Source organism: Anabrus simplex, chromosome 7 (genome assembly GCF_040414725.1).
Source record: "Anabrus simplex isolate iqAnaSimp1 chromosome 7, ASM4041472v1, whole genome shotgun sequence".
In the NCBI taxonomy this organism is placed as follows: Eukaryota; Metazoa; Arthropoda; class Insecta; order Orthoptera; family Tettigoniidae; genus Anabrus; species Anabrus simplex.
In genome coordinates, this window is record NC_090271.1 from 172,164,345 (window position 1) to 172,173,771 (window position 9,427).

Genomic DNA, 9,427 nt, shown 5'->3' on the forward strand with positions numbered 1-9,427 from the left:
CCGTGTTCATTTCTCTCCTCTGTACAAGAATATCCCATAACCTAATGTCCATGACCACTGTGAAAACCATATCGCCACCCGGGTGGAATCGAACCAATAACCTTTCGGTTAACAGACGATTGCGCCACAGAGGCGGACAAATGGCAGTAATAACACCGAGTTCGTGTTTGTCATCTGTACAGGCGTATACCATAAGCTAATGTCCATGCCTACAGTCATAAAATGATATCGCTCCCGGGTGGGATCGAACCACCAACCTTTCGGTTAACAGCCGAACGCGCTAACCGATTGCGCCACGAAGATGTACCAATATCAGCAATAAAACCGAGTTCATATTTGCCCTCTGTACAAGAATATCCCATAACCGAATATCCATGACTTCTGTCATAAAACCATATCGCCCCCCGGGTGGAATCGAAGCAATAACCTTTCGGTTAACAGCCGATTGCGCCACAGGGGCGGACAAATGTTAGTAATAAAACCGAGTTCGTGTTTGTCATCTGTACAGGCGTATACCATAAGCTAATATCCATGACTACAGTCATAAAATGTTATCGCCACCGGGTGGGATCAACAACCAAACTTTCGGTTAACAGCCGAACGCGCTAACCGATTGCGCCACGGAGGCGTGCAAGAAGCAGAAATAAAACCGTGTTCATTTTTCTCCTCTGTACAAGAATATCCCATAACCTAATGTCCATGACCACTGTCGAATAACTAATCGCCAACCGGGTGGAATCGAAGCAATAACCTTTCGGTTAACAGCCGATTGCGCCACACAGGCGGACAAATGGCAGTAATAACACCGAGTTCGTGTTTGTCACCTGTACAGGCGTATACCATAAGCTAATATCCATGACTACAGTCATAAAATGTTATCGCCACCGGGTGGGATCGAACCACCAACCTTTCGGTTAACAGCCGAACGCGCTAACCGATTGCGCCACGGAGGCGTGCTCATAGCAAAAATAAAACCGTGTTCATTTTTCTCCTCTGTACAAGAATATCCCATAACCTAATGTCCATGACTACTGTCGTAAAACCATATCGCCCCCCGGGTGGAATCGAACGAATAACCTTTCGGTTAACAGCCGATTGCGCCACACAGGCGGACGAATGGCAGGAATAAAACCGAGTTCATGTTTGTCATCTGTACAGGCGTATACCATAAGCTAATATCCATGACTACAGTCATAAAATGATATCGCCACCGGGTGGGATCGATCCACCAACCTTTCGGTTAACAGCCGAACGCGCTAACCGATTGCGCCACGGAGGCGTGCAAGAAGCAGAAATAAAACCGTGTTCATTTTTCTCCTCTGTACAAGAATATCGCATAACATAATGTCCATGACTACTGTCGTAAAACCATATCGCCCCCCGGGTGGAATCGAAGCAATAACCTTTCGGTTAACAGTCGATTGCGCAACGGGGGTGGACAAATGGCAGTAATAAAACCGAGTTCATGTTTGTCATCTGTACAGGCGTATACCATAAGCTAATGTCCATGCCTACAGTCATAAAATGATATCGCCCCCGGGTGGGATCGAACCACCAACCTTTGGGTTAACAGCCGAACGCGCTCACCGATTGCGCCACGGATTCGTGCTCATAGCAGAAATAAAATCGATTTTATATTTTTCCTCTGTACACGAGTATCCCATTACCTAATATCCATGACTACTTTCGTGACACCACATCGCCCCCCGTTGGAATCGAACCAGTAACCTTTCGGTTAACAGTCGATTGCGCCACAGGGGTGGACAAATGGCAGTAATAAAACCGAGTTCATGTTTGTCATCTGTACAGGCGTATACCATACGGTAATGTCCATGACTACAGTCATAAAATGATATCGCCCCCGGGTGGGATCGAGCCCCATCCTTTCGGTTAACAGCCGAACGCGCTAACCGATTGCGCCACGGAGGCGTGCAACAAGCGAAAATATAACGGAGTTCATTTTTCTCCTGTGTACAAGAATATCCCATAACATAATGTCCATGACTACAATCATAGAATATTATCGCCACCGGGTGGGTTCGTACCACCAACATTTCGTTAACAGCCGAACGCGCTAACCGATTGCGCCACGGAGGCGTGCAAGAAGCTTAAATTAAACCGTGTTCATTTTTCTCCTCTGTACAAGAATATCCCATAACCTAATGTGCATGACTACTGTCGTAAAACCATATCGCTCCCCGGGTGGATTCGAACGAAGAACCTTTCGGTTAACAGCCGATTGCACCACAGAGGCGGACAAATGGCAGTAATAAAAAAGAGATCATGTTTGTCATCTGTACAGGCGTATACCATAAGCTAATGTCCATGCCTACAGTCATAAAATGATATCGCCCCCGGGTGGGATCGAACCACCAAACTTTCCGTTAACAGCCGAACGCGCTAACCGACTGCGCCACGGAGGCGCGCTCATAGCAAAAATAAAACCGAGTTTATATTTTTCCTCTGTACACGAGTATCCCATTACCTAATATCCATGACTACTGTCGTAACACCACATCGCCCCCCGTTGGATTGGAACCAATAACCTTTCGGTTAACAGTCGATTGCGCCACAGGGGTTGACAAATGGCAGTAATAAAACCGAGCTCATGTTTGTCATCTGTACAGGCGTATACCATAAGGTAATTGTACCGGGCGGTACACCTCCACGCCGCTAATTTAAAATTTGCGCCAGTTGAAACTCCTCTGCTGGAGGAAGTCTGAACTTTATCTACAGTATTAATTTTCTACTTTCTCAGAAGATGTCACTACCTGGAAATTTTGGAGTTTTTAACTGTGTCATTTTCGACGTATTTTTGTTTTGCTTGTAGTAAGAAGTGTGAACTTTCTCTTCTAGAGGACACTACTGAAAATCAACAATAGTGCACCCTAGTGCGGAGTGAAAGAACTGTTTTTCGGAGAAATTTTTATTTCAAAAGTTTGTTTCTTGCTAAATTTCTTTCTGTTTTTGTTTAAGTTGGCTGTATACCCCTCTCTTTCCCCTTGTTTTGTATTTAGCCATTCCCGAATTTCTTTAATTAATTTCTGACCAATCTGATGTATCTTCCCCCAACTTGAATATGTTGCTGTACCCTAGCCAATAAAGTGATTGTGGGCGGGTGTTTTCTTCCCGAAAACGCCTCGAACATTCCGCGAGAGTAGATAAACTGCTGATTTTAGGGTCTCTGCGCCACTTCTGTTCCATCTTTCAGTGTGTAAAGTACATAGCAGGGGGCGGGAAGTGCCTCTTTCTCCGGCAGCGGTCAACTACAAGGTAATGGCCGATTAATAAATTCTTTCTTTGCTAGCTCAGCAGTTTAACTCTCGGAGCGGGTCCGAAGTTTTTCCATAATGTAACCTTCCTTAAAATGTAAAGACCCTTGGTATCTATTCTATCTTTAAACTGCATATCGGGATAGAGAGTGCTTAACACTCTCGAGCTCCCACTCATATTGTTTTGAGGTGAACTTATTTTTTTTCTCAACCTATTCTTCTTTAACGTAATGTAAATTGTTTCTATCTTAAGTCACCTCTTTAGTATGGGATTAGCCCTTGTATTAACGGCCTAGTGCCAAGTAGGTTTTAAACAAAGCGTATTAGGAGCGCAAGTTCGCTTCCTCTCAAATTGTTATTTTAGAGGTCATGTAATTAATCCTTTTTTCACTTAATAGACCTCAGTAGGTTGGGTATTTTTCCCCTGTGTCTATGTCCTGAGAGGACAACTTGAAGGTGGAGTTTGGTGTGGCCTTTGAGAGGCTTAAAGTTTGAGAGCGGGTGGCTCTTTTTCGAAAACTGAGGCGTGCTCATAGCAAAAATAAAACCGTGTTCGTTTCTCTCCTCTGTACAAGAATATCCCATAACCTAATATCCATGTCTACTATCGAAAACCACATCGCCCCCCTTGTGGGATCGAACCACGAACCTTTCGGTTAACAACCGATCGCGCTAACCGCCTGCGCCACGGAGGCGTCCAAACAGCAAAAATAAAACGGAGTTCATATTTCTCCTCTGTACAAGAATATCCCATAACCTAATGTCCATGACTACTGTCGTAAAACCATATCGCCCCCCGGGTGGAATCGAAGCAATAACCTTTCGGTTAACAGCCGATTGCGCCACAGTGGCGGACAAATGGCAGTAATAAAACCGAGTTCATGTTTGTCATCTGTACAGGCGTATACCATAAGCTAATGTCCATGACTACAGTCATAAAATGATATCGCCACCGGGTGGGATCGAACAACCAACCTTTCGGTTAACAGCCAAACGCGCTAACCGATTGCGCCTCGGAGGAGTGCGAATAGCAACAATAAAACCGAGTTCATATTTGTCCTCTGTACAAGAGTATCCCATAACCTAATGTCCATGACTACTGTCGTAAAAACATATCGCCCCCCGGGTGGATTCGAACCAATAACCTTTCGGTTAACAGCCCATTGCGCCACAGTGGTGGACAAATGGCAATAATAAAACGGAGTTCATGTTTGTCATTGAACAGGCGTATACCATAAGCTAATATCCATGACTACTCTCGTAAAACCATATCGCCCCCCGGGTGGAATCGAAGCAATAACCGTTCGGTTAACAGCCGATTTCGCCACAGAGGCGTACAAATGGCAGTAATAAAACCGAGTTCATGTTTGTCATCTGTACAAGAATATCCCATAACTTAATATCCATGACTAGTGTCGTAAAATCACATCGCCCCTCGGTTGGATACGAACCAATAATCTTTCGGTTAACAGCCGATTGCGTCACAGAGGAGGACAAATGGCAGTAATAAAACCGAGTTTTTATTTGTCATCTGTACAGGCGTATACCATAAGCTAATATCCATGACTACAGACATAAAATGAAATCGTCACCGGGTGGGATCGAACCACCAATCTTAAGGTTAACAGCCGAACGCGCTAACCGATTGCGCCACGGAGGCTTGCATGCAGCGGAAATAAAACCGAGTTCATATTTGTCCTCTGTACAAGAGTATCCCATAAACTAATATCCATGACTAATATCGAAAACCACATCGCTCCCCCGGGTGGAATCGAAGCAATAACCTTTCGGTTATCAGCCGATTGCGCCACAGAGGCGGACAAATGACAGTAATAAAACCGAGTTTTTGTTTCTCATCTGTACAGGCGTATACCATAAGCTAATGTCCATGACTACAGCCATAACATGATATCGCCACCGGGTGGGATCGAACCACCAACCCTTCGGTTAACAGCCGAACGCGCTAACCGATTGCGCTACGCAGGCGTGCAAACAACGAAAATAAAACCGAGTTCATATTTGTCCTCTGTACAAGAATATCCCATAACTTAATATTCATGACTAGTGTCGTAAAATCACATCGCCCCTCGGTTGGATGCGAACCAATAATCTTTCGGTTAACAGCCGATTGCGTCACAGAGGAGGACAAATGGCAGTAATAAAACCGATTTTTTGTTTGTCATCTGTACAGGCGTATACCATTAGCTAATATCCATGACTGCAGTCATAAAACGATATCGCCACCGGGTGGGATCGATCCACCAACCTTTCGGTTAACAGCCGAGCGCGCTAACCGATTGCGCCACGGAGGCGTGCAGAGAGCAAAAATACAACCGAGTTCATATTTGTCCTCTGTACAAGAATATCCCATAACCTAATGTCTATGACTACTGTCGTAAAACCACATCACCACGTCGTAAAACGATATCGCCCCCGTGTGGGTTCGAACCACCATCATCATCATCATTTTCATGATCTGTTTACCCTCCAGGTTCGGTTTTCCCTCGGACTTAGCGAGGGATCCCACCTCTACCGCCTCAAGGGCAGTGTCCTGGAGCTTCAGACTCTTGGTCGGGGGATACAGCTGGGGAGTATGACCAGTACCTCGCCAAGCGCGGCCTCACCTGCTATGCTGAACAGGGGCCTTGTGGAGGGATGGGAAGAGTGGAAGGGGTAGGCAAGGAAGAGGGAAGGGAGTGGCCGTGGCCTTAAGTTAGGTACCATCCCGGCATTCGCCTGGAGGAGACGTGGGAAACCACGGAAAACCACTTAAAGGATGGCTGAGGTGGGAATCGAACCCACCTCTACTCAGTTGACCTCCCGAGGCTGAGTGGACCCCGTTCCAGCCCTCGTACCACTTTTTCAAAATTTTGTGGCAGAGCCGGGAATCGAACCCGGGTCTCCGGGGTGGCCGCTAATCACGCTAATCACTACACCACAGAGGCGGCGATTGCGTGCTCTTTTGGTTTCAAATATCTTTCGCAATTTTGTTCAGAAATGGCTTTACAATTTAGCTTATCTTAAAGTGGTTGTTATCTCATATAGTGAATCTCGGAACCTCTGTAGACCAATGGTAGTGTGCCGAATCCCAAGATCAAATCTGACAGAGGTGGTCGGAATTAAAGGACGGAAAGAAGTCCATTCAACTGTGTATGACGTTTGGTATCTGCATGTATAAGAACTCTTGCGACACATTTGGCGTTTATCTGACTAATCAAAACTCAGTAATAGGTCGCTCACCGAGCTCGATAGCTGCAGTCGCTTAAGTGCGGCCAGTGTCCAGTATTCGGGAGATAGTACGTTCGAACCCCATTGTCGGCAGCCCTGAAAATGGTTTTCCGTGCCTTCCCATTTTCACACCAGGTAAATGCTGAGGCTGTACCTTAATTAAGGCCACGGCAGCTTCCTTCCCACTCCTAGCCCTTTCCTCTCCCATCGTCGCCATAAGACCTATCTATGTCGGTGCGACGTAAAGCAACTTGCAAAAAAAAAAAAAAGGTCGCTCAAGAAATTCCATATCAGTTTTCATTCGGGAGATAGTGGGTTCGAACCCCACTGTCAACCGCCCTCAAGATGGTTTTCCGTGCCTTCCCATTTTCACTCCAGGCATATGCTGGGGCTGTACGTTAATTAAGACCACGCCGTTTCCTTCCCACTCCTAGCCCCTTCCTCTCCCATCGTCGCCATAAGAGCTATCTGTGTCGGAGCGACGTAAAGCAACTTGTACAAAATAAATGAATAAATAACATTCCAATTTCTCTGTCATCTGGCTGAATGAAACGGAACGTCAAAATTGACACACAGGCGACCTAAATTGAATCACAATCAAAATATTTGCACAAGGTAACTCAGGCTATATTATTATTATTATTATTATTATTATTATTATTATTATTATTATTATTATTATTAATAATATTGTACCGGGCGGTACACCTCCGCGCCGCTAACTCAAACTTTGCGCCAGTTGAAACTCCTCTACTGGAGGAAGCCTGAACTTTAACTACAGTGTTAATTCTCAAGTTTTTCAGAAGATGTCACTACTTGTAAATTTTGAAGTGTTCTGAACTGTGTCGTTTTCGATGTATTTTTGTTTTGCCTGTAGTAAGAAGTGTGAACATTCTCTTCTAGATGGCACTACTGAAGGACTACAATTGTGCACCGTAGTGCGAAGTGAAAGAACTGTTTTTTTTTTTTTTTTTTGAGAAATTTTGTGTTCATAAGTTTGTTCTTTGTTAAATTTCTTTCAGTCATGGTTTAGGTTGGCTGTATAACCCTTCTCTTTCCGCCAGTTTTGAATTTAACCAATGAGTAATTTTTGTAATTAATTTTCCACCAATCCTGGTTTTCTTCTTCAGTTTTGACTTGTAATCTTTTGGCTGTCCAATAAAATACTTGTGGGCGGGTGTTATCATTCATGAAAGGTCTCCAATGTTCCGCGAGGGTATATAAACTGCTGATTTTCGGGTCTCCGGGCCACTTCAGTAACATCTATCATTGTGTAAATTATGTAGCGGTGAGGGGGGGGGGGGCGGGAAGCGCCTCTTTCGTCGGGCAGCAGTTCTTCATTAAGGTAATGGTCTTTTAATAACTTCTTTTCTTGCTAGATCAGCAGTTTAACTCTCGGGGCAGGTTCGATACCTCTTACCATGTAACTTTCCGCTAAAATGTAAAAGACTCTTGGTATAAATTCAATCTCTTTAAACTACAAATTGGGATAGAGGGTGCCTAACCCTCTCGAGCTCCCTTTCATATTGTTTTTGAGGTGACTACGTTTTCTCAACCATTTTTCTTCGTTTCGTAATGTACTAAGTTTTCCTATCGTGTCACCTCTTTAGTATGGGATTAGCCCTTGCATATGCGGCCTAGTGCCGAATAGGTTTTAAATAAAGTGTATTAGGAGTGCAAGGACGCCTCCTCTCTAGTTGGTATTTTGGAGGCCATGTAATTGTCCTGTTTCTTTATTGAGTAGGCCTCAGTAGGTTGGGTATTTTTACCCCTGTTTTCATGTGCTTGGAGGTCAGCTTGAAGGTGGAGTTTGGTGTGGCCTTTGATAGGCTGGAACTTTGAGAGCGGGTTGCTCTTCCCAAAAAATTTGTTTCTGCGTGCCTCGAGGAGACTTTACTGTGTAATTGGGAGCAAGAGCTCCTGGGCATGATTGGGGTCTTCTGCCCCTTTGTTGAATCTCGTATACGTATCAAGTTGGGCTTATAGCTCAAGAATTGTGTGTCTGGCTCTCGGAGCCCAAATCCTGTAATCACTGTAATTGTACATTCTCGATTTGTTGCTAGGCTACTAAGTACCTGTTATATTTGTTATTTCTTGATCTTAAAAAGAAAATATAACCTTGTTAAATTTTAAATTAACTTTAATTTCGTAGATTGAGACCTGTTCATCCCAGCACCTTCTTTCACCTCTAACTACCACGGATAACTCCGTAACAATTATTATTATTATTATTATTATTATTATTATTATTATTATTATTATTATTATTATTATTATTGTTACCCTTGGTTGGTGGATCATCAGAGGTGAAAGAAGGTGCCGGGGTGAATGGGTCTAACTACCGAATCAAAGTTAATTTAAAACTGTAACAAAGGTTATATTTTTTCTTTCTCTTTAAAAAAATTTGACAATCAACCAATAACAATATAACAGTACCAGTAGCAAACGACAAGTCTAGATAAGACAAGATTGTTGGTATAAACAGAACTTGTGCTTTAACTCCTCACTTAACAATTCCTGAGCTTCACACTTATTTTTACAAAGATCACCATATTATGCAAGGGCAGAACACCCCTCAATACATGGAGCACTAGTTCCGTAATTTACAATGTCAAGCCTCCTAGAGGCACTTTTACAATACTTAAAAAGAGCAGACACGCTCTCAGTTTTTTCAAGCCTAGTCAAGGCAACACCAAAAATGTCTTACACTTTCTGACCTTCCATGGCCCAGCTTACAAATTGAAACAGGGGTATCTCGTACCCAACTTACAGGGCCTTCGAGTAAAAGAAATAACCGTTAAATAAATGACCCAAACAAAAAATGAAGGAGGCGGATACTTGCACTCCTCTACGTAGCCTCCTAAAACCTAACGGGCACAAGGCCGATGAAACAGGGGCTATTCCCAAACTATGGAGGTGACACGTAT

General features: G+C 43.9%; 8 non-coding genes across 8 annotated transcripts; all 8 read right to left on the reverse strand.

The window, feature by feature from the left end:
- Window positions 1-229: 229 nt before the first annotated feature.
- On the reverse strand, window positions 230-303 carry TRNAN-GUU (transfer RNA asparagine (anticodon GUU)). The gene has a single exon. It is a non-coding gene; the product is annotated as a tRNA-Asn (tRNA).
- Window positions 304-879: 576 nt separating this feature from the next.
- TRNAN-GUU (transfer RNA asparagine (anticodon GUU)) lies at window positions 880-953 on the reverse strand. The gene has a single exon. It is a non-coding gene; the product is annotated as a tRNA-Asn (tRNA).
- A 252-nt stretch (window positions 954-1,205) lies between these two features.
- On the reverse strand, window positions 1,206-1,279 carry TRNAN-GUU (transfer RNA asparagine (anticodon GUU)). Its single transcript has one exon. It is a non-coding gene; the product is annotated as a tRNA-Asn (tRNA).
- A 252-nt stretch (window positions 1,280-1,531) lies between these two features.
- TRNAN-GUU (transfer RNA asparagine (anticodon GUU)) lies at window positions 1,532-1,609 on the reverse strand. The gene has a single exon. It is a non-coding gene; the product is annotated as a tRNA-Asn (tRNA).
- Window positions 1,610-1,856: 247 nt separating this feature from the next.
- TRNAN-GUU (transfer RNA asparagine (anticodon GUU)) lies at window positions 1,857-1,929 on the reverse strand. Its single transcript has one exon. It is a non-coding gene; the product is annotated as a tRNA-Asn (tRNA).
- Window positions 1,930-2,349: 420 nt separating this feature from the next.
- Window positions 2,350-2,423, reverse strand: TRNAN-GUU (transfer RNA asparagine (anticodon GUU)). The gene has a single exon. It is a non-coding gene; the product is annotated as a tRNA-Asn (tRNA).
- A 2,761-nt stretch (window positions 2,424-5,184) lies between these two features.
- On the reverse strand, window positions 5,185-5,258 carry TRNAN-GUU (transfer RNA asparagine (anticodon GUU)). Its single transcript has one exon. It is a non-coding gene; the product is annotated as a tRNA-Asn (tRNA).
- Window positions 5,259-5,510: 252 nt separating this feature from the next.
- Window positions 5,511-5,584, reverse strand: TRNAN-GUU (transfer RNA asparagine (anticodon GUU)). The gene has a single exon. It is a non-coding gene; the product is annotated as a tRNA-Asn (tRNA).
- Between the last annotated feature and the right edge of the window lie 3,843 nt (window positions 5,585-9,427).